This window comes from Phascolarctos cinereus, unplaced genomic scaffold (genome assembly GCF_003287225.1).
Source record: "Phascolarctos cinereus isolate Bilbo 61053 unplaced genomic scaffold, phaCin_HiC Scaffold_1;HRSCAF=81, whole genome shotgun sequence".
Taxonomy (NCBI): domain Eukaryota; kingdom Metazoa; phylum Chordata; class Mammalia; order Diprotodontia; family Phascolarctidae; genus Phascolarctos; species Phascolarctos cinereus.
This window is the reverse complement of record NW_027555514.1, coordinates 16526449-16547915: the sequence shown is the minus strand read 5'-3', so window position 1 is coordinate 16547915 and position 21467 is coordinate 16526449.

Below are 21467 nucleotides of genomic sequence, written 5' to 3'. Positions count from 1 at the left end.
GCTAATTAGTAGCAGGACTGAGGGCTGAACCCAGGTCCCCCGATTTCCATTCTCTTGCCCCTCAGCCTAAAAGACTCTGGAGGTAGCAGTATAAGCTACCAAATCTAGGATACCCCATGATATTTGCATATATTTGCATAGCAGACTCAAAAAGCCAAAATTCCAAACAGGCTTTAATTTTTTGGTGGACGGCGGTTTCGGTGTCCACGTACAGGGCTGGCTGACCTAAATAATCACCATATTTTAAAGCCGTAAAGGTGATTGGTCAGGGAGGGGCATTAGAAGGAACCTTAGGAGCTGGAGAAGATAAGGGAAGGGGAAGATGCCTTCATCTAGAATCCTGCATTTCTGAAGGGCTCCCGGGGCAGGGAGCAGAGCTGCGAGAATCTTGGACTTTTTGTTTCTTTTCCCAGGGATTGGTCACTGGACTGTCAGGGAGGTTTCCCTTCTGGCATCCTCAAGTTCGCTTCCCCTCAGAGGGCAATCCAAACCATGGGGTGGGGCCGTTAATCTGGAGGACTATATAGGAATAGCGAAGGTAGGACTGATCAGAGTGGGAAAATTATATGGACTCTTTGTGGAAGGTGGTAAAGCTTGGGTGTTTTCTGCATTCTGTCAGTAAGCTGAAATAAAGATGGACCTATATTATTACTATGAGTGTCTCCTTGGGCCCTTAAGCCCATAGCTGTGGACACCTGGAGCTTCCCAAATGAAATTCTAAGCCCAAGACCAGGACGTGAGGAAGAGCTCCTCAGTCCTTCCCCCAAGAACGAGGCCAGAGCTTGGCATGCCAAGCCATGGCTTACAGCAGCATGGCCACAAAACAGGGAGTAGACTTCCTGGGGGAAAGGTTTTAGGGAAAAGCTGCAGCTGTCCCACTAAGCCAACATTATTCAACATAATCTTCTCTAGTTTTTCCCTATGGGCTAAGAGCTTTCCAATGAACTCTGGAGAAGGAACCAGGAGATGAAAGAATGTCATGGTAGATAGTGTACCGGACATGGAGTCAGGAAGATTTGAGTCAGAATCCTACCTCTGACTCTTATAAGCTGTATGGCTGAGTTCAAGTCACATCATTTTTCTGGGCCTCAGTTTCCTTTTCTGTAAAATGAGAAAGGTTGGATTAAGGTCACTTCCAGTTTTAAATCTATGATACTATGAATCACAGAACTTTAGAATTCCGAGGGACTTCCAAGTCATCTGGTCCAATCCAGATCTGAATGAGGGTTGTTCAGATCATGCTGGTAGCTTAGGTACCCTTAAGTGGTATGAGATCAACTTTCTCTGGAATGACAACCCCCTTCCACCCAGAGTGTGTGGTTTTTATTAGTTGAGGCCCCTCAGTCCTAAATCTGCTAATTTGGGAAAATCCACCTCCCAAATGGATGTTTCCAGAGAGAGGTTTTCTATTTTGGCAGAATTCACATTTCTGTTTTGGACTGGCTCTTGCCAGTGTTTATTATCAGCTCCAGAATCCTCCAGGCATCCCAGGCTGCCCCGACTTACAAAGGGCTCTCGTTCCCAGAGTTTCACGTAAGTCCTCTGGAACTTGGAATCATTTCCCCATGGAAACAAAACTAGAAATGGCAGTCAGGATCCCAGACTTGCCAACCAAAAGCTACTGAGCCCCAAATGTGGTGGAAATGCAGCATATTTACATGGGGGGAAAACAGTAGAAAACCATTCAATTGCAAATCTGGCAATTAAACAAAACAGGGAAACAATAAAACAAGAGCTCATTTTTTATTGATTGTGAATGCTGGTGCTTGAGTTGAACCAGACCTATATTTAGGGCCCTCTTCAGTCTGACTCCAATCGTCATTCCCAGTCTTTCACATTTCTCTCATCACACTCTCTGCATCCCAGTCCATGTCTGGGAGATGCTCCCTCATTTCTGTCTTTCAGAGACCTTCTTGTCTCTCAATCTGCTCTGTGCAGGGTTTGACCTTTTTTGAGAAGTCTTCCACAAGCTCCCTAATGGGGTCACTGCCACCCTCAGAGATTTCTGGAGGTCTTTGGATCTTTCCTTGCCAGCCTCAGTTAAAGAATCAACAAACATTTATTAGGCACTTTGTGTTTCATACTCTTCTCTGCATTAGACCTAGCTATGAATGTATCACATCTCCTGTAGTAGACTGTAGTTTCCATTAGGAGGAAGGGAGGAAAGGGAAGGGAATAAGCATTTATTAAGTGCCTACTGTGTGCTACGCACTAGGAGTCAGACTTGTTCTGCTTGGCTCTTTATCTGATGATTGAGGTGATGTATTACTGGAGTCTTTGTGAACCAGGGTGGGCAGATCAGATTTCTGCTAATTCCAGATTTAGCTAGACTGGTCCTGTTCTCCCACTGGGATGGTTCAGGTCTTTTTGCCTCCATGTCCAGTACTGTACCCAGAATGCCAAGAAGAAAGGTTCTAACTGCCAAGCATTGAGGATCTTAAACAGAGCTCAATTGGCCTCACAGGTGAAGGGATCTTAGAGGTCACCAGTCCAGACCCTCATTTTATAGACGAGGATGCTAAGGCCATTGTGATTCACCTGTGGTTAAGTAGGCAATGAGAGGAAGAGCTGGGATTTGAACCCTGGTTCTCTGACTCCCGATCTGGTACCACTTCTCCTGTCCCAGACTGATTCACTCTTCTCTTATAAGGGGGAACAAAGTCCTCTCCTATAAATAAGGTTATAAAACCCCTAGGTCCGACTTTTAGGTTCTCTGCTTTTCACAGACATGTTCAATGGCCAATTTGAACTCTGCCATCAATTTTCTTGTTGGCCCAATGGATAGACTTACATAACCATTAAGACTTTGAAAGCTGGGGTGGGCACAGGAACACACACTGTGCTTAAAGATTACATTAATGTTCTCCCAGCGATTTCTCTGGCCCCCGAGGCCAAATGGCCCTGGCTCTCAGGGCCATAAATCTCTCCAATAAGCAAACAAATAAATAAATAAACCTGAATGCCCTCTTGGAGGCAGGTGGCCAGCCAGGTCCCAGCTGGGGCTGCTGGCATGGGCTTTTACAAGAGCTCTCTTAATGCCACATGCTCAGAATAACTATGAAGCCCTGAGTTCCACTGAAGCTCTTTCCTTCTCCTGGGTTGGATGGATGGCAAGTTGTACTAGAGGCTTGAATACAGAATATGGCAATTGTTGGACAGTGCAATACTCAGTATGCTATTATTATCCAGTGGTGTCTGCCACCATTTTTATCTCCAGGTTTCCATGTGACCTTGGGCTACCAATCATTTCATTGCTATGAGTCCTCATTTTTTCCTTGGAAAATGAAGGCATCGATTGGGCTAGATTACCTATGAGATTCCTTCAGGAGTTCTTGGTAACATCCCTCATATTTTTTTTCCCCTCTTAACCATTCCACATTCCCATTTCAGAATAACTGAAGTCTATGGCAACCATAGAAAGACAGTGTGGCAGAGTGAATAGGGAGCGGGCTTTGATGCCAGCAAGTATGGGTTAGAGACTCGCCTCTGGCATTGGTGGTTGTAACTCTTGGCAAGTCACAAAACCTCCCAACGCTCTGGGCAGCTCTCTAAGACCTCTGGGGCAGTGGAGGCGCCAACTGGCATTGGCAGAGAGAATGTCCTCATGGGCGAGTTCTCCCTATGCCATGAAATCACTGGTCTGGTCCCGCTCCCTTTGGCAAGGGAGGCGGCTGGGAGAGACGAGAAGAGATTACATCATCCAGCCTCCTCATCTCGTGCCTCAGTGTGGCTAGCGCTCTTCCTGCTTCTAGTTTCCTCTTTAGTTCCTAAAGAATCTCGTTGACTGATGAGGAATCTTCTTAAGATGGGATTTTCATCCTTTGGATGAAAGCAGAAATAATAATGGCTTCAGTTCTCTCATGTGGACTTGATTGGGATGAGAACAAAAGTTACTCTTGGGAACAAGTACTTCCTTTGCTCCCATCACACCCTCTCCCCAGTGCTGCATCACCAATGACCTGCTGGGAAAGCTCCAGTTGACTGTCCCATGGACACCTCATGATCTTTCGCCCTCAATCCCCTGTCCTGGTTAGCTTTCTTTTTTCTCAAGGACTCCATCATCCTTCAGACTTCCAGATCTGCAACTTTGGCGTCATCCTCAACTTTTCATTATCCCTTACTGCCATTTCTAAGTGATTGCTAAGTCCATTTTCTCAAAATCACTCACATTTGTCCTCTTCTCCCTATTTACATCACCAGTTGATAAGCTTTTATTAAACATTGTGGGCTGCGGCCAAAAGGAAAGGTAAAAATAGTCTGTGCCCTTGAGAGGTTTTATTCTAATGGCAGTGCATAGTGTGTAGACAAATAGCTATACATTAGATATAGGTGGAACAGCTAGAGGATTGCCTAAGATGGAAGAGGCTTGGTGGTAATGGTGGGGACACTGGGAAGTGGAGTTTGTTCCTTTTCTTCTTCCTTTTCCCCAACCTCCAGACCTTCCCCTGCCCAAGTAGAATGTCATTTCCTTGAGAGCAGGAAATATTTAACTCTTGTCTCAATATTTCCAGTGCCTAGTAAGGTGTCTGGCACATAGCAGGCACCTCGTAAGTGTGGGGAATTGAATCTCTTCATTGGAATGGGAGGGTCTCTGCAGCAGCTGCCCAGGCAACCTTCAGAAGCAAACACTTCCCAGGTCAAATCTCCCTTGGTTGGCTGTAGTTCTTCAGGGAAACAAAATGGTTCATCTGTGAGATTGTGATACGTTAAGATTGCTCGTGATCTCTTGTGATTGCAGCTGCCCCTATTGTTACCTGCTTCAGGAATTCTGGAATGGCTTTGGGGAACTGTTAGGAAGACCCTGTGCACCAGAGACCAAGGCATCCTAGACTTAGACCATTATGTCAAAGAGCCGCCAGTAATTTCTTCATGGGTGCTCTTGTGGGTGATGGGAGGTGACTTCGGGTTCATCTCCTCTAGAGAGCGCCATTAGCCCAGAGAGACCTCAGGTACAGGAATGGAATGGAATATGTCAGCACCAGGTTGGCCTCAGGATGTAGGATTCCGTGATCATGGCAGCTCTCAAAGACCAATCATTCATTCAATCCATTCATTCCACAAGCATTTTAAAGTACCTGCTATATGGCGGTATAATCTTCATGGAGCTTCGTTCTTGTAATGGATGGAGCCGTGGACTTGGAGTTGGGAAGAGCTGGGTTCAAATCCTGCCTCAGACACTTACTAGCTGTGTGGTCCTGGGCAAGTCACAACCTTTCTGTGTCTCAGTTTGTTCATGAGTAAAACGAGGGGTTGGTCAGAGGTCTCTGAGGCTCCTTCCAGCTCTAAATTTATAAGCCTGTTGTGTGCAAATAAGTCATTACTAAATCTATACAGAGGAAATACAAAATAATTTGGAGGGCAGTGAGAGGTTAGGTACCTTGTCCATGGAGACACAGAAGTCCTCCGGACTCTAAGGCCTGGCCCCCTACTCATTATCGAGTGTTAGAGGGATTGCAGTCTGCTTTGAAGGAGGGAACCTCACACTTAGAAGCATCCAGCCTTGATGGTGAAGAGGACAGAGAGTCAGAGGCCCTAGGTCCTGGGAGTTTTCTGGCCATCTCTTCTCCTGCCTTCCCTCCCTCCTTCCCCTCCCCACCTGCTCCCTCTTTTCAGTCTGTCATTGAGGGTTCACTGAGGGCCCATGGCAGTTGTTGGTAAGACTGCCAAATTTCCCCACTCCTTCTCCCCCTTTGAGAGCAGGGTCATGGAGGACTTGGTGGGCAAGCATCCGGGAGAGCAGGGCCAGGAGGTTTTTTGGGGATCTGTCATTCCTTGCCCAGGTCACCTTGCTGTTGCGTTAAGCTGATATGGTGAGGGGCAGCTTGGGGGATTGTTCACCCATGGATGTCTCATTCCTGGCTCAGCTACATTCTTTCTTAGAAGCAGGGGGCAGAGGGGGATGACCTTTGGGCATCTTTTTCCAGCCCTGTGATTCTTCAATTCCACAAGATTTCATCCTGTGATAGGGCCGGGCTAAAGTCACAAGTAACCTGACTCACTGAGCCCAGCCCAGGAGAGAAGTGACTATCTTGTTTTTCCCAGACAGAAGTCAGGGGGCTGGGCAGAAGGTTCAAAGCCATTCCCCACAACAGCCAGGGACTCTTTTCCTCAGGGTTGGGGGAGGAGGGTGCGCCTGCCTTCTCAGGTGTCACCAACAACTGCAGACATCTCATCACCTCTTTTCATTCTCACCTCTCAAATTTCAGAGAGGAGTAACTGAACCTGTTACATCTGCTGTCCTGGCCTGTTTTAGGCCCTGGTCACCTGACCTAACAAATCACCCGATCCACTTTAGGTATTGTCACCCAGTGGGACGTGACGGGCTCTAGAGATTCCTGCAGGGTTGGTGACCATCCTGGGAATGTTTTGTGACCCCCAACCCTCAGCCTCCCCGTGTGTGGTCTTTGGGATTCATCCCATTGTAGGGCTAACATTCACTTTAGACTTCTGTGTTTGGAGTCTAGGATGCTGGCTCTGTGTGAACCAGGGCAGTCTCTTAACATCTGGATCACTAGATTCTATTTTCAGCATCCCAGGCTGGATGACCTGTCAGGGTCTTCCTACTAGAAGACGGTCTTGAGGTTGTATGTTAATCAACCCTCCCCCAAGTCTGATTCTGATGCCTCATCACACGCTGGAGGGAACCCAGGACTCTTGAGGGCTGTAATCACAGAGCATGAAACTCTAGCAGGTCCTTCCAGGACAGAAAGTCTTTGAGTAGAGGAATGTAAAGGAAAACAATACGGAAAGATGTTAGAGTTCTCATTAGCACAGTGTCTTCAGAGGCCTGGGGAGAAATGTGCCTTCCTCCCAGCAGAGAGGTGAAGGACCATAGGTACAGAACAGGGCATACGTTGTTAGACATGACTGTCTTTATTTTGCCTTTGATTTATTTTGTAAGGGAGGGTTTGATGGGAAGAGGCTACAGTGTCATCATCATAAGGAAATAACAGATTTTTTAAAAAGGACATAATAAAATGTTTATTTAAAGAAAGGCTTTGGGGACAGGCACAGTGATGGACTGCACGTCTATTATATATGCTAAGACTGGAGTTCTTACATTGGGATCCATGAACTTGTTTAAAAATTTTTTGATAATTGTATTTTAATATCATTGGTTTCTTTTTCAATCCTGTGTATTTTATTTTATGCATTTAAAAATCTTCTTCTGAGAAAGGGTCCCATAGGCTTCACCAGACTCCCAAAGGGGTCCAGGTCCGATTCAATCCAAGAAGTATTTATTAAAATCCTCCTATGTGACGGGCACTTTGCTGATCTCTGGGTTTATAATGAATAAAAAGAAAGACGGCACCTACTGTCAAGCAGCTTACAGTCTAATGAGAGGAGACAATCCACAAAAGGAGGCAGGAAAAGGGGGGACCAGGGAGAACCTGGTCTGGGGGCGTCTCGTTCACTGGACCGGAAACCTAGCAGAGAAGCAGACTCAGAGCGAGGCGAGCGCCGAAGTCCAGCGTCTGCCCTCTATAAAGGCAGACATTGTTAGAGGTGGAGTTTGGTCCTTCAGTCCACCAATCAGAGAGGAGAGGAGGCTGAAGGAGGCGGGATCAGTCGAGGATTGATTTAACCAGCCTACTGTAGAGATTAGAGGTGATGAGTTTAACCTGGGCAGGGCATCGTGTTCAGAGGTGTGGAATCAGGCGGAAGATTAGCTGGGCAAACGCCCACGGAGGTGCTACATCATCGTCCCCAGGGGGAGAAGATCTTGGTCTGCTAGAAAGGGGAGCTGTGGGCCACGGGGAGAAGGAAGGGTGGGCCCTTGGGTTAGGAGAGCCCCAGCGGTAGGGTGCCAGGGATTTGTGCGAGCCAGGATGGAGTAGTGCTGAGCATGAAGATTGCAGTCGGGAGAGCCCTGGGTTCCAATCCTGACTCTACCATTCATCGACCTCATGATGAATCTTTCTCTGCCTCAGCTTCACCTGTGGGATTGTTTCACTTCCACATGGAGAAGAAATGGTGAGACAGCTGGGGGGAGAACCAGGATAGAGCCATGTTGTGGCGTCCAAAGGAAGAGGGTATTCGGAAAGAGGTGAGGTGAACAGCGACGGAAGCGGCAAAGGGCTAGGAAGATGAGGGCAACAGATCACATGTAATGATGTGTGACCACTCACTTGCCTCCGCTTCTGATCATCTGCTCTTCCTCCCTTCCACAAGAATCTAGGATTCAGCCCCTGGGATTCGAAATAGGTGAGTTTTCACCTTATCTGCCTAGAACCAGGCTTCTATGTGCTACTTCCTGGCCAGCTCCACAGCTGCTGCCTCCTCGCCCCTCCCCTATGCCGGCTCCCTCTTATACCTAGTCTTCCCTCATTAGAATGTAAACTCCCTGAGAGCAGGGATTGTTTTGCTTGTCTATATCCTCAGTGCTTGGCACATAGTAAGTGCTTAATAAATGCTCTCATCATCATCATCACAACAATACCAGCAACAGTAATACCTGGGTCATGGAGTCATTGTGGTGACCAAAAGGGATAGATAAATCTGCTATGTGAAGGTCCCATGCGCTTATTACTACAACCGAGGGAACCTCAGAAAATCGTTAAGGAGCACATAACAAAATAAGGAACTAGATGCAAGGGGAGAGACTGCCTTTTGGGACCCAGATACCCCAAATGCGATGATGCCCCCAAATGGCCTTGGGTCGGGAGTCGTTTCAAAGGGCTGCCTAGAATTTTTTCCATACTGTGACCCAACCCCTATTAATAATAGTTACCCAATGTTCAGAAATCCTGCCTGGATGGAGAAGCCAAAGGGATGAATAAGCTGGCAGGACCGAAGTGTCCAATTGGGGCCCTGGCAGCAGCATGCAGAGGGGTCATTTTCCACTGCCTCTGAAATGGGTGACCTGCCAAAAGGGAGGCATGTCACCTGTTTTCATGAGGACGCCTGCCCCCTGCCTGGGTCACTCTGCTTCCTGAGCCTGCGTGTTGAAGGTAGGTGGCCAAGCTGTGTGCTGAGGTGGTCTTTGTATCTACATAGTTTAAATTATATTCAACTTACATTTATGAAGTTTCTATATTCAAGTTTCTAGGTTAGGCACTGGAGATGTAAATTTTTAAAATGACACCATTTCTGCTCTTGAGAAAATAACATTTTTACTAGTTAGGGAGACATGAGATGCATAGAAATAAGAAGAAAACAGAGTTGGAAATGATAGGGGTAAAGGAGAGCTCCAGACAAATGTGCTCTTGGGAGACTAGAAAAGGGAAAGAATACCTTCAAGTCATGGGGACTCGGGAAAGCTGGCTGGGGGAGGTGACAGCTGACCCAAGTCTAAGGATGATGGGATCCTGAGGGTCGGGGTAAAGGGGCATTACAAAATGGAGAATAGCCTGTGTAAATCCAGAGAGGTGGGAGACAGCACGTTGAGTCTAAGAGTAGTTGGTAGTCCTTTTTGGATGGAATGTATGAAGTAAGTGATAAAGGCTGGGAATGCAGGGTGAGATTGAATGGTAGAGGGCCTGACATGCCAGCTTAAAAAGTTTGCGTTTTATCTTATTGAAGTTTTGTGAACTTGAGGACAATGGTTGCAACCTGTGTGTTAGGAAACTTACCTTAGCAGTGCTGTGAAGGAGTGGTTATAAAGGTGAGAGACAATTAGGATGCTGTGGCCATATCCAGGTGAGAGACAGTGAGCTTCAAGACAAAGGTGGTGACGGGTTTTCAAGCCTGTTTGACGAGGAGGATGGTGACACCATCAATTTAAGTAGAGAGAGTTGGAAGAGGAGGAGGCTGGGGAATAAGGGCCATGTGGAGCTTGAGATGGGACATTCAAGAGAAGAGGTCAAAGGAATAGTTGCCAGTGAGGGATTGGGGCTCAGGAGAGAGATTATGCCTGGATATTTCAGTCTGAGAGTTCGGTGGGTAGAGGTGTTAATCAAACCTATGGGAACAGATGAGGCCACTAAGAGGTAGCTATTGATAGCTAGGATAACCCAGGACAGAGCCGGGGGAGGGAGGGGCACCTGTGTTTAGGAGAGAGAGATGAATAATAAATCAGCAATAGAGACTGAAAAGTCAGACAGGTAGGAGGAGAACCAGGAGAGAACAAGGTCATGAAGGTCAAAAAGGATACAGTGTCCCAAAAGAGGAGGTGGTCAACAGTGACAGAAGCTATAGAGAGGTCAAGGAGGATGAGGGTCATTTATTGAACTCCACACCAATTCCCAGGGGGTGCTCCAGTTGTTGGAATGATGACACCTTCAGAGACTTCCTTTTCTGCTCTTCCTCTTCCTCTGCAAGCTTTTAGGACACCCCTCCCCCTTTCACATGCCTTACATACTTGGGTGGCATTGCTACAATGATGGGCCTTCTAGACCAATACATATCAGGTCTTAGCAGGAAGACACATATGTGATTCATTTTCCCCAGCCTGAAATCCAGCGATTTACCTAAGGCCCCAGGAATTTTGTGAGGTAATATTTCCAAATGGCACAGGTGTTGTGGTGATTATCAGTTGGCAGACTTACCTCATCCTGCTCTAATTGGCTCTGGGCTTGGGTCTCCAAAGTGTGGCTTGCAATGTGAGGAATTTGGATGTGTGTGTGTGTGTGTGTGTGTGTGTGTGTGTGTGCGCGCGCGCATACACACACACACACACACACACACACACACACAAACGAGGAAGGAACAGAAAGCTTTCAACCCTTCCACCAGTAAACACATGACATGGCTCCCTCAGAAGCCGCCATGAACTCTCCTGTCCCTCATTCCCCAAAGGGCCCAGAACAGAGAGCCCTGCAGTTGTTTGTATCTAATGAGTCATGGCATAGCTCAAAGGCTCACAATTCTGCCCAGTTTTATGTTTTGTCATTTCCATTTTTCCCATCAGAGAGGTAGCATGGTGGGGTAGATAGAACACTGGGCTGGGAGCATGGAAGACTTGAGTTCAAATCCACCTTACTCACTACCTGTGTGACCTCAAGATACTTGCTAAACTTCCTTATCTGTCACATGGGGATACTGAGGATATTCTGAGTATTAAGAGAGATCATGCTCATGGAGCACTTTGCACATCTCCAAGCTCTTTGTGAATATCAGCCATTCATCAAAAAATGTTCTAACTAAACATGTCAGCAATGTGAGGCCTCACAGCTATGGGTCCCAAATGGGCCCATGTTCCCTATGGGCTTTGGGGAGGCAGCCCTCTTCCAAAGAGGCAGAACAGCTGCCCAGAAGCCCCTTCTAACCATGCTCCTCCGAGGTAGGCGTGGGCTGGTGCCTGAGGATTCAACAGCACCATTCCTCTTTAGTGAGTTACATAATTGTAAAAGCTATTTGTGCTACTAGGCATACATGCATTCTTTAGTGGATAACCTGATCCGTAACAGTGTTGAACCTCACAGGCCAAATTTCCATGCTCTGTAATTGAGAGGGAGGGTGAGCTGGGAAAGGTGACAGAATTTTTGTAAAGAAGGGGGCGCACTGTCATTATAAGGATAACATTCCTAGCCTACGGAGAGATGTGCCAGAAACGAGTGAGAGGTTACTTGGGACCTGGGGAGCCTTGTACCTCCTTTCAGAACGACCCTAGCTTCCCTCAAGACTCAGATCAAGGCCCCCTTCTTATAAAAAGCTATCCTTCCCTCTCTTCCTCCCCAAAATTACATTGTATTTACTTTGGATATATTTTGTATCTATTTCCACCTGCACATTTCCTCTCAATAGAACATGAACTCTTCAGGGCAGGAGCTGTTTCATGACTCTTTGTGACCCCAGTGCCTAGCACAGTGCCTAGCACAGTGAGGATACTTAATACTTACGGCAAACAGCTTTGAAAGTATTAGGAACTTTGGTCAGCATAATCACCAGCTATGATTCCTACAATTTCAAAGGGCTAATGATGCAACATGCTGCCTGTCTCCCAAGAGAGCAGGGAAGTATTCAGAATGCAGAATGAGGAATTTCTTTTGACATGGCCAATGTGGAAATTTGTTTTGATTGACTATATATGTCTGGGTTTTTTTTTTCTCAATTGGATGTTGGAATGGAAGATAACAAGGTGGATTTTTTGCTGTTTGAAACAAATAAAATATAATTTAAAAAATGCTTGTGGAATGAATGGATGGGTGGATGGATGGATGGAATGCCCACATGAATACAATTGCTGGTCCTTCAAGTATTAAAACCATATCAGGATGGTGCAGCAGGGAAGGTGTGGAGGTGGGTGTTCACTGGGATTCAAGACCTTGCGGGTTCTGGTGAGGAGTAGGTTGTCAGAGGGTGTTTGGGCTATTACTTTGCTAGTGTTTGTGAGGGAGCATGCTGGAATGCCTGGTGTGCTGGGAATAGAGTCAGAAAGACTTGGCTCTTGCTTCATCTCCACACCCCTTGGACAGTGTGTTAACTACAAAGACAGAATGTAAATCAGCATTGGTGAAGGGAGTTCTCCCACCAGGAAGTCCCCCCAAGGGTGAAATCACTGCTCTGTCTCTGGTATTCACACCAGACACAGGCATGTGTGGGCTGAATGCTAAACTGGGAGTTTAGAGTATCAGAATGTGAACCCTCAAAATGCAAGCTCTTTGAGGACAGGGCTTGTTTTGTGTTGCTCTCTGCATCCCTACTGCCTGACAATAATCCCCTCACTGGGACTTTTTTCTTTTTAATTCTGGACCTGTGGTTTCATTGGTGAAGGAAACTCTATCAGTGTCGATTCGTCCCAACTCTGCAACTTCTCATCTTAAAGAATTAGTAGAGGGGACTGAGAGGAGAAGTTACTTCTCCAAAGTCACACAGACAAAATGGATTCCTATGCCAAACTGCCTTCCCCTTGGAGGAACTTAATAAATCTTAGCTAAGATACAGTAAGACAATGAGGCAGCGTGAAAAGAATCCTACAGTTGGGATCTGACGATTTGGGATTAAATCTTGGCTCTGTTGTTTACTACCTCTGTGACCCTGAGCAGGTAATTTCACCTCTGTAGGGCTCAGTTTCCTCATCTGTAAAAGGAGGTTTGATTCAAATCCAACAAGCATTTTTTAAGAACCTGTGCTGAGCTAGGTGCTGAAGATATGAAGCTAATAGTGAAACAGTTCCTGCCCTCCAAGAGCTTTTCTTACGTTTGGTGTCTTTCTTTCTTTTCCTTCCTTCCTTCCTTCCTTCCTTCCTTCCTTCCTTCCTTCCTTCCTTCCTTCCTTCCTTCCTTCCTTCCTTCCTTCCTTCCTCCCTTCCTCCTCCCTCCCTCCCTCCCTCCCTCCCTCCCTCCCTCCCTCTCTCTCTCTCTTTCTCTCTCTCTCTCTCTCTCTCTCTCTCTCTCTCTCTCTCTCTCTCTCTTTCTCTCTTTCTCTCTCTCTTTCTCTCTCTTTCTATTTCTCCTTTTCTTATGTTTGGTTCCTTTTCTTTTTGAGAGGGGGATTTTACTTTATTTACTTTGCTATTCTGTTTAAATACCTTTGATTTAAGTTAATGTGTTTTCTGTTTGGTATGGTAAAAGGAGAAGACTGTCTGGGGGATTGTGAACCATGATTTTAATCAGGGCTGACCCAAAGCACGCCTTGAACCTGGGAGAACTTTAGGCGCTCACTTTTGAGCAAGGCCTTAGGTTTTTACACATGTACATATGGATATAAATGGATATATGTATATATAGATATATGTACTACACACATTTAATTATGGATATCTATGACCTTGGAATCCACAATACTTCAAACATATCAGTGAAACCCCATTATGAAGAACTGACTGGGAACAAAAGGGTTAAAATGGACCATTTTATCCAGTACTCCTGCTTAGAACCTTTCTTTGCTCTCTAGTCCGTTTTGGAGATAGCCAGCATCAATTCTGAGTATGACGCAAAGCATCTTCGTGAGAAGATCTGTTATACAACTAAGTCCTGATTAATGTGAATAATAAATTCTAGGGTGTGGCCACTGCATTCAAATTTGCACTACTCAAAAGTATAATTATGTTAAATGTGGTAATTGGAGTTGTGTAAATTCAAAATTATCTGGGATTCATTTTGTATGGACCATGCTGAGTACTTTACAGTAATTATCTCATTTGAATCTCACAACCACCCTATGAAGTAGATGCTGTTATTATCCCCACATTACAGATGAGGATACTGAGATAATCAGAAGTTAAGTGACTTGCCCAGAGTCACGCATTTGCATTCAGGTTTTCCTGACTCTAGTCTGTTCACTGTGCCACTTACCTACCTGAACAGGGACCTTGCTGTATGCTGGATGTGTTCCTGTTTCAGGATTTCCATCTTTGCTGAAAGGGGAGGGCAGCATTTTGATTCCAAAGATCTCTTGCCAGGCTCCTTGAACTAAAGGAAGATGGGGGCTGCTAAGCATGGTTTTTACCCGTGTCTCATGTCAGTGAGACTCTGAAAGCAACAGCAGAGCTCAGAACAAGGAAAGTCTTACAAATGAGTAAGAAGTGACTAAAATTTCATTCAAAATGAAAAATGGAAGGAACTTTTTGTTCTCCTGAAAATGATTTGAAATCCATTTAGTTTCAGATGCCGTATGACACAACCAGTCAAGAGAAAAACAGTATAGGAGGATCCAAGAAAAACCCCACTATTAAACCCAAGTTCTGTGAAATCAATTAAACACACATCTAAATGGCTGAGGTTAACTTGCCTTGCCAACCCAATGAGAAGAAATATAGGGGAATGACATTTTCCACAACAGTGAAAAGTTGGCATGGTTTTGTATCAGGGATAAACACATTGAATGAAGGTGATGAGATGCAATGCAGAATCGTTGGAAAATAAGCAAAAATGACCTATCACCCCCTAGCCTCTAATTTAAATTGGGCTGAGGGCAAAGAGAGCCTTACTGTGAGTAGCAGTTATTGAAGGCAAGGCTGATGATGTGGGAATCATATTAATTTGGTTATCAAGTTGCTATGAGTAGAAATGAAAAGTGAGGATGGAGTTACCAGAGAAACCTAGAGATAGTAAGAATGGCTAGCATTTATATAGCACCTACTATGTGCCAGGCACTGACTAAGTGATTTACAATTATTATCTTCTTTCATCCTCACATCAATCCTGGGAGGTGGGTGCTAGTATTATCCCCATTTTTCAGATGAGGAAACTGAGGCAAACTGGTTAAGTGACTTACCTAGGTTCCTGTAGCTAGTATCTGAGGCTGGATTTGAACTCAGGTCTTCTTGACTCCAGGCCTTGTGCTCTGTCCACTGTACCACCTAGCTGCCCCATGGAGGCTTCATTGACTTCAGCTCTCTGAAGGATAACCACATGGTTTAGACTTCTTAGCTTTAGTAAGCAGAACCGTGTTATAGGGAGGCAGATGTTTCAGGAGAGGGGAGGAAATCCTAACCATTGGGCTCAACAATCATAGGGAGGGAGTTCCCTGTCACTGGAGGGGTGCAAGCAGAGGCTGAATAACCCCTCTCTGGGGGTGCTGTAGAAGAGGTTCACGCTGCAGGTCACTATGACAGAGGTGTCAAACTTGGGGCCGATGGGCTAGAACCAAATTAGAATGTAACTTTGAAATGTTTAACAGCATGAAGTTATGATACAACAAAGATAATGTTAATTTGTGGTTTTACAAGTCAAGGTGCTGCCTGTGGAGTTCTCTATCTATTTGACTAGATGACCTCTAAGGTCTTTTAAAGTCCATCATAGAACCTCAGCCTATGAGCCTCAGAAGGGACTCTGTGGCCATCTTGTCCAACATTGCACAGGGCAAAGTCTGACTTAACCTCCACCCAGTGAGGGGGGTCTCATCACCTCCACAGCAGCCCATTCACCTTCGAGGCACATCTAACTGTTAGGAGCCCATATCACCCTCTTCTCCCCTCCCACCATTGTCCTTAGTTCTGGGACCAAGTAGAAGAAACAGATAGATTTCTCCTTCCACGCAATTGTCCTTCTGGACTAAAATGGTCCTCCTTTCACCTGATCCTTCTTGTCTGCTGGCTACCTATCCTTCCTGCCTTCAGCTGATCCTGGTATGGCATATGTCCAGACCCTTCATCTGGACACTCCAGCTCTTCATTGGTCTTCCAGAACCAAAGACACTTTCCACATGGTCCATCCAGAGCCGAGGACAGCAGGTCTCTTGGCTCCTTAGTTCTAGACTCTGCGTTTTCCTGTCTGCTTCCTCAGGAGAGCAGTGACTTTCCACTGCTAACTCATTATGAGTTTGCTCTTTACAAAGACCTTTTTCATATCAACTTCATTCTCTGAGATAGAGCACTGCTATGTCTTACTCTGGGTGCTGGAACCAAGGTAAAAATATTATTGAGCAAAATGTGTTCACCATTCAAGCCAATGCCATGAGACTTTGCTTTCTCTCTGCCAATTTGTTTTGCTTTAGCATCATGCTGACTGTTCCCCACCCCTTCCCTTATCTTTCTCTTTGATTTTCAGAATGATACAGCCAAAGACCAGAGGAGCAGTTTGGAAACCTGCTTCTTTGGGATCTCCTTGTCCTTGCCGTGATTTGGCAGGGACTATTTGGTGCGGAAGACAGAAGGCTGCCTTCCTTAGTCTCTCATCTAGCTGGCTTGGGAGCAATCCAATTAAACACTAACCTCCTGTTTCTCTCTTGGGCCGTTACACAGCTCTTCTGTTGTGGAAGTGCAGACACTTTACTCTTAGCTCTAGAGCAGACCTCATTTCAGGGCCCAGAGCCTGGAACCTGGATTTACAAAATGCACCTGTGGCTACATTATCAGTCTATGTCTGGCCCTCTGGTAGAAATTGCTGGAAGCCTGCAGGGATTTTTTTCTTTTATAAAGATAGGAAAACGAGAGATAGAAGTAGAGAGAGAAAAAGATAAAGGAATAAAAGAGTAGAAGAGAGAAAGAAAAGGAAAGAAAGGAAAAGGACAAAGGAAAAGAGAAGGAAAAGAGAAAATAAGAGAAAAGTAGAAAAAGAATGAATGGAAGAAAAGGACAAAAAAGGTAAGAAAAGGAAGGGAATAAAAGGAAAAAAGAATGGAAGGAAGAAAAGAAGGATCAGAGAGAAAGGGAAGAAAAAAGTGAGGATAGAAGGATAAAAGGAAGGCAAACAGGCAAGAAGTGAGAAGGAAAGAGAGAGGAAGAATTAAGGATAAAGAAAGAGGATTGAAGGGAAGAAAAGTGAAAGAAGGAAGTCATGAAGGAGAGATGTAATGAAGTAAAGAAAAATAATGAAGGAAGAATGAAGGAAAGGGCAAAATAAAGAGAAAGAAAGGAAAGAAGGAAAGGAAAAGGAGAAAAGGAAGAAGGAAGGAAGGAACAGAGGAGGAAGGAAAGAAAAGAGGACCCCATCACAGCTCTGATAGTAGCTTCTACATGCATGCCTGTACTGGATTTGGCCAAGTGATTGCCTTCCCAGGTGAGTGAGGGTGATCTTTGCTCCTAGCCCTCACTGAAATAAGGTAGAAATTGATTTAGCAAAGGGCAGTTCCCAGGCTCAGGTGGGTCCCCAGGGCCATCCTACCTTTTTGGGAAACTTTTCCCCCAGGGCACAAAGGTGTTCAGGGATACCCCAGGTCTCGAGGTCACAAGGACTGATTTCTGTAGGGAAACTGTGGCATTCATCACTGCTTCAGGAGGTCTGGGAAGATGGTGGGTGAGCTGTGTACATGTGGGCCTAAAGATCCCAGGAACATAGCTCTAGAGCTGGAAGAGACCCCAGGGAAGCATCTCTTCCAATCCCCCATTTCCTAGGTGGGAAAGGAAGGCCTTGAAAAATTGAGAGAGTTGCCTAAGGTCAAACAGCTGTTAAAGGTCAGAGTAAGGATTTTGATTCCCAAACCCATACCCTTTCTTATCACAACAAAAGCTCAGGGGCAATTCATCCCTCCACTGTAGTCTGCCTGTGGACCCAAACCCAGGCTCTCGGGGTGACCCGCTGCGAATGGCTCTTGCCTGAATCTGGCTTTGGGGAGGGCTGGGAAAGAGTGAGGTGGGAAGTGGTAGCCTGAGTGTTGAGTTTGGCCCCTGATTCCAGGCTCCACCAGCTGAGCCTTCCCTCTCCAAGCAAAATTCAGGGAGGACAGACCTTTGGCAAGCTCTCCAGGCTCTCCGGCTCCAGCGCCAGCATAGGGCCAGCAAGGGGGCTCTGGTTCCCAGGTGCTCCCTGGAAGATACCAGTGACATTTACTGGGGCCTCAGTGAGATGAGGGTATTAGCCCACCGTCAGCAAGGAATTCTTTTTCCCCTAAAGAACAACTCCTTTTCCCTCCTTCTGCCCTCTGGAGTCTCCACTGGCCAATGATGCTTTTTTTTCCCCAAGGCAGCCAAGTTTCCTCTTACAAAGACATCCAGCTTGGGGGCTGAAGAGGTGGGGAGGGGTGGAAGAAGGAAAAGACGAACAGCCCCTTGGAGCTGGGTTTCCAGCACTCAGGCAGGGGTTTTTCTTTTTCTCCTTTTCCCCCCTTTCTCCATAATCATCCTAGAAAAACAGAGAAGATGGCGCCCCCGCAGCTGCTGACTGGCTGACAGACAGTTTCCGCAGGGCTACATGAAGGTCTTCGGTGTTCATGTCAGCCAGATTGGCAGATGAATGACACCAATGAGGGCCCGCCGGGATCCCCTCTGGGGATGCTGCCCTAATTGATAGACAGAAGGCAAAGAGAAGGATTGTTTTTGAACTAGAAAAGAATCTGCTTTTTTTTTTTCTCCCCACTTTCTGCAGCTCTTTCTTTGCTCTTTTTTTTCTTCCCCCTTTAAAAGGTGTTTTGTTCCTTAGTGGTTACTGAGCCTAATGGAACCGAATGACTTTTACCCTTCACAGCCTGTCAGTCAAAAGCCCAACTTGAGGCCTGTTAAATAAAGTCCTTTCAGAGTCAGACAGGGGAGGAATGTGTCAGTCATCTCACAGGCTTTGTGTTTGCCTCTGTCAGAGGGTGATAGGGGAGAGCACATTCTCAGTAGCCTCTGAGAGGCCCTGACAAACCCAGGTGTCAGAGCCAGAGGCCTAGCCAATCGCCAGCCTCCTGGATGGAGGGGATGGGGGCCCAACTTGGCAGCAGACGGTCCATGCTAAGCATTGGTTTGGTGGTGGGGGTTTTGGGGTTTGTTTTGTAAAAACAGAAAACCATCCTCAGAGGGCTGGGCATATCTGGAAAAGGCAGGGGCCTTCCTTTCCATGAATGTGGCTCTTAGCTGGGAATCCAGCTTGGCTGCAGAGCATTCAGGTGGACCACAATTCCAAGGCAATTGGGCTGCCATACCCTGGCTTTCTCCTAATTCTTTCCCCCTTCCCCTGTAGATGACAATCCATTAATCTTGCCCATTAGGTTAAAATTGCTGGGCATTTTGGGAGGGTCCTGAACAGTTGCCCTTATTCACTGTAGACTGAATGTTTGACATTAAAAATGCCCACAATTAGACACACTAATGACCTATTCCTTATGTTTCAAGGATATTTCCTTTTAGGGTTGTTTTTTTTTTTTAATTTGGACAAGGAAAAGGGTGGAATGGGGGTGGGGGGAAGCGGCCTTAGACAAAACAGGGCCTGTTCTCAGGGGGCTGGAGAAATCTCTGGTGCACACACATATATTTTTGTTCTGGTGCTGTGACCTAGGGGGTTCTCTCAGGAAAAACAGCCATCAGTCGGCTGGGTGACTTGATGACGGGGCCAGGCCTGGCCCAAGCTGCTGGGGGCTCTGTGGTGCATCAGAATGAGTCTTGTTTGGGCTCGGGATAAACTCGGGGATGTTATTTATTACTTGTTTGTTTTTGTCCTCCCTTCTGGAGGTTTTGTCTCAAACAAAGGCTGTATTTTGTGAGTTCCCTTCTCCACCCCTCCCCTTCTCAGCACCCTCTGGCAGGCAGAGGTGCCTGAAATTCTGTCTCCCTGAGCTATAACCTGCAATTTTTGTGTCTGGAGAAAGAGGCCCACGATTTACCCTCAGTTCAGCTGGGGAAAGAAGATTTGGATTCCCTAGGACTGTGAAGTGGAGTAGGTAGGGGCAGGCTCTTCTGCGGGTGGAGGCAGGGCTGGGCCAGGTGCAGGAGTCCACCTGGCTTTCAGTCTCCACAGAGACGAAGCTATCATATGGCAGTTCCTACTTGAATGAATGATTTTGGCTGATGGGATGAGAGGCAATGTTGCATAGTGGAAAGAGAATCGGCCTCGGAGTCAAAAGGATCTGGGTTCAAATAAGACTTTAGATACTTTGCTAACTGTGATGCTGGGCAGGTCCCCGTCCTGCTAAAGGACCGAAAAGGTGTCATTGTCCCTTCTAGGATTCAGTGCCCTGGGGCAAGGCCCTAGTTGCCCTACCCTAGTGAAGGGTCTCCTGTTTCCCTCCTCCCCCACCTCATCACTCCCATGTGGGGATCCATGAATTGGTGGGTCTCCACCATCTGCCACTTGCAGAGACAAAGCATGAGACCCTGAAGGCCTGTCCAGATCATTGTATGTCTTGACAGGGAGAACAAAGAAACATCTCTCCATCCCACTTCCTTTCCTTCCCTCCCTCCCACTTTTCTATTGACCATGGACACATACACAGTAAAGCTTCTGGGGTCCCTCTAGGAAGGGAAGATGGTTAGAGGCTGATGGAGCTGAAGAGGCTATCAGCCTGATGAAATTAGACAAAGTGATGGGCACGGTCTATGTGAGTGATCTCAGAGATCTGGCTGCCCGCTGTTTTCGCCTCAGTGCATCAGGAGGTATCTGTTTAAGGAACCAAATTACGCAAATCTGAAACTAAACCTGGACAAGTGATAACAAAATGCTACTCCTTTCTCTGTCATGTCAGGACTTAGGTCTTCTTATGTCGTCTGTTCTCCCCCCTAACCTTAGTTGAAGTTCTGTGGGCTATCTCAGACCCCATGAGATCTCTGCCCTGGGCTGAAAAATGAAGGTTTTATCTTAGGATTCAAAACCATACAGTGGGAAACATTCCTTTGGCAGAGCCATGAAAAGTCTGATTTGAGTTTTGGCTTCCTGAGTCTCTCCTCCTTGGATATTAATTATCTGCAGCACTGAAAAAAATAACAAAAGCTCCCTTCAACACAGACAGAGAGAGAGACAGAAACAGAGACAGAGACAGAGGGTGAGAGACAGAGAAACAGAGAGTGAGAGACACCCAGAGAACTTTTGGAAAACAGAAAAGACTTCTAAACATGAGAACCGTCACTCCATCCTCCGTCCCCCCCCAGACCTTTCCCATTCTTTCATTCCTGAAACCCAAAATAGGCTGGATACCTTCTGTTTTTTTTTTTTTTTACATGAATATTAACAACCACCCATCAAACCACACAGAATGCTTTACAGCTGATACAAAAATACTCTAAAAGGGGGGGGCATATATTGTGGAAATAACAAAGTCGTCAAAGAAAGTCACAGACTCAAGCTCTCAGTGCGGCATTCAGCCTCTGTGAGTATTCACAAATTCAATTCAAGGAGTCTTTATTGAGCTCTTGCTATGTGCCCAGCTAGCTGCTTAAGATACAAAGACAAATGAAACAGCTTGCTCATTAACTCAGTAACTCTCAGATCAGTCCATCAATCAATCAATCA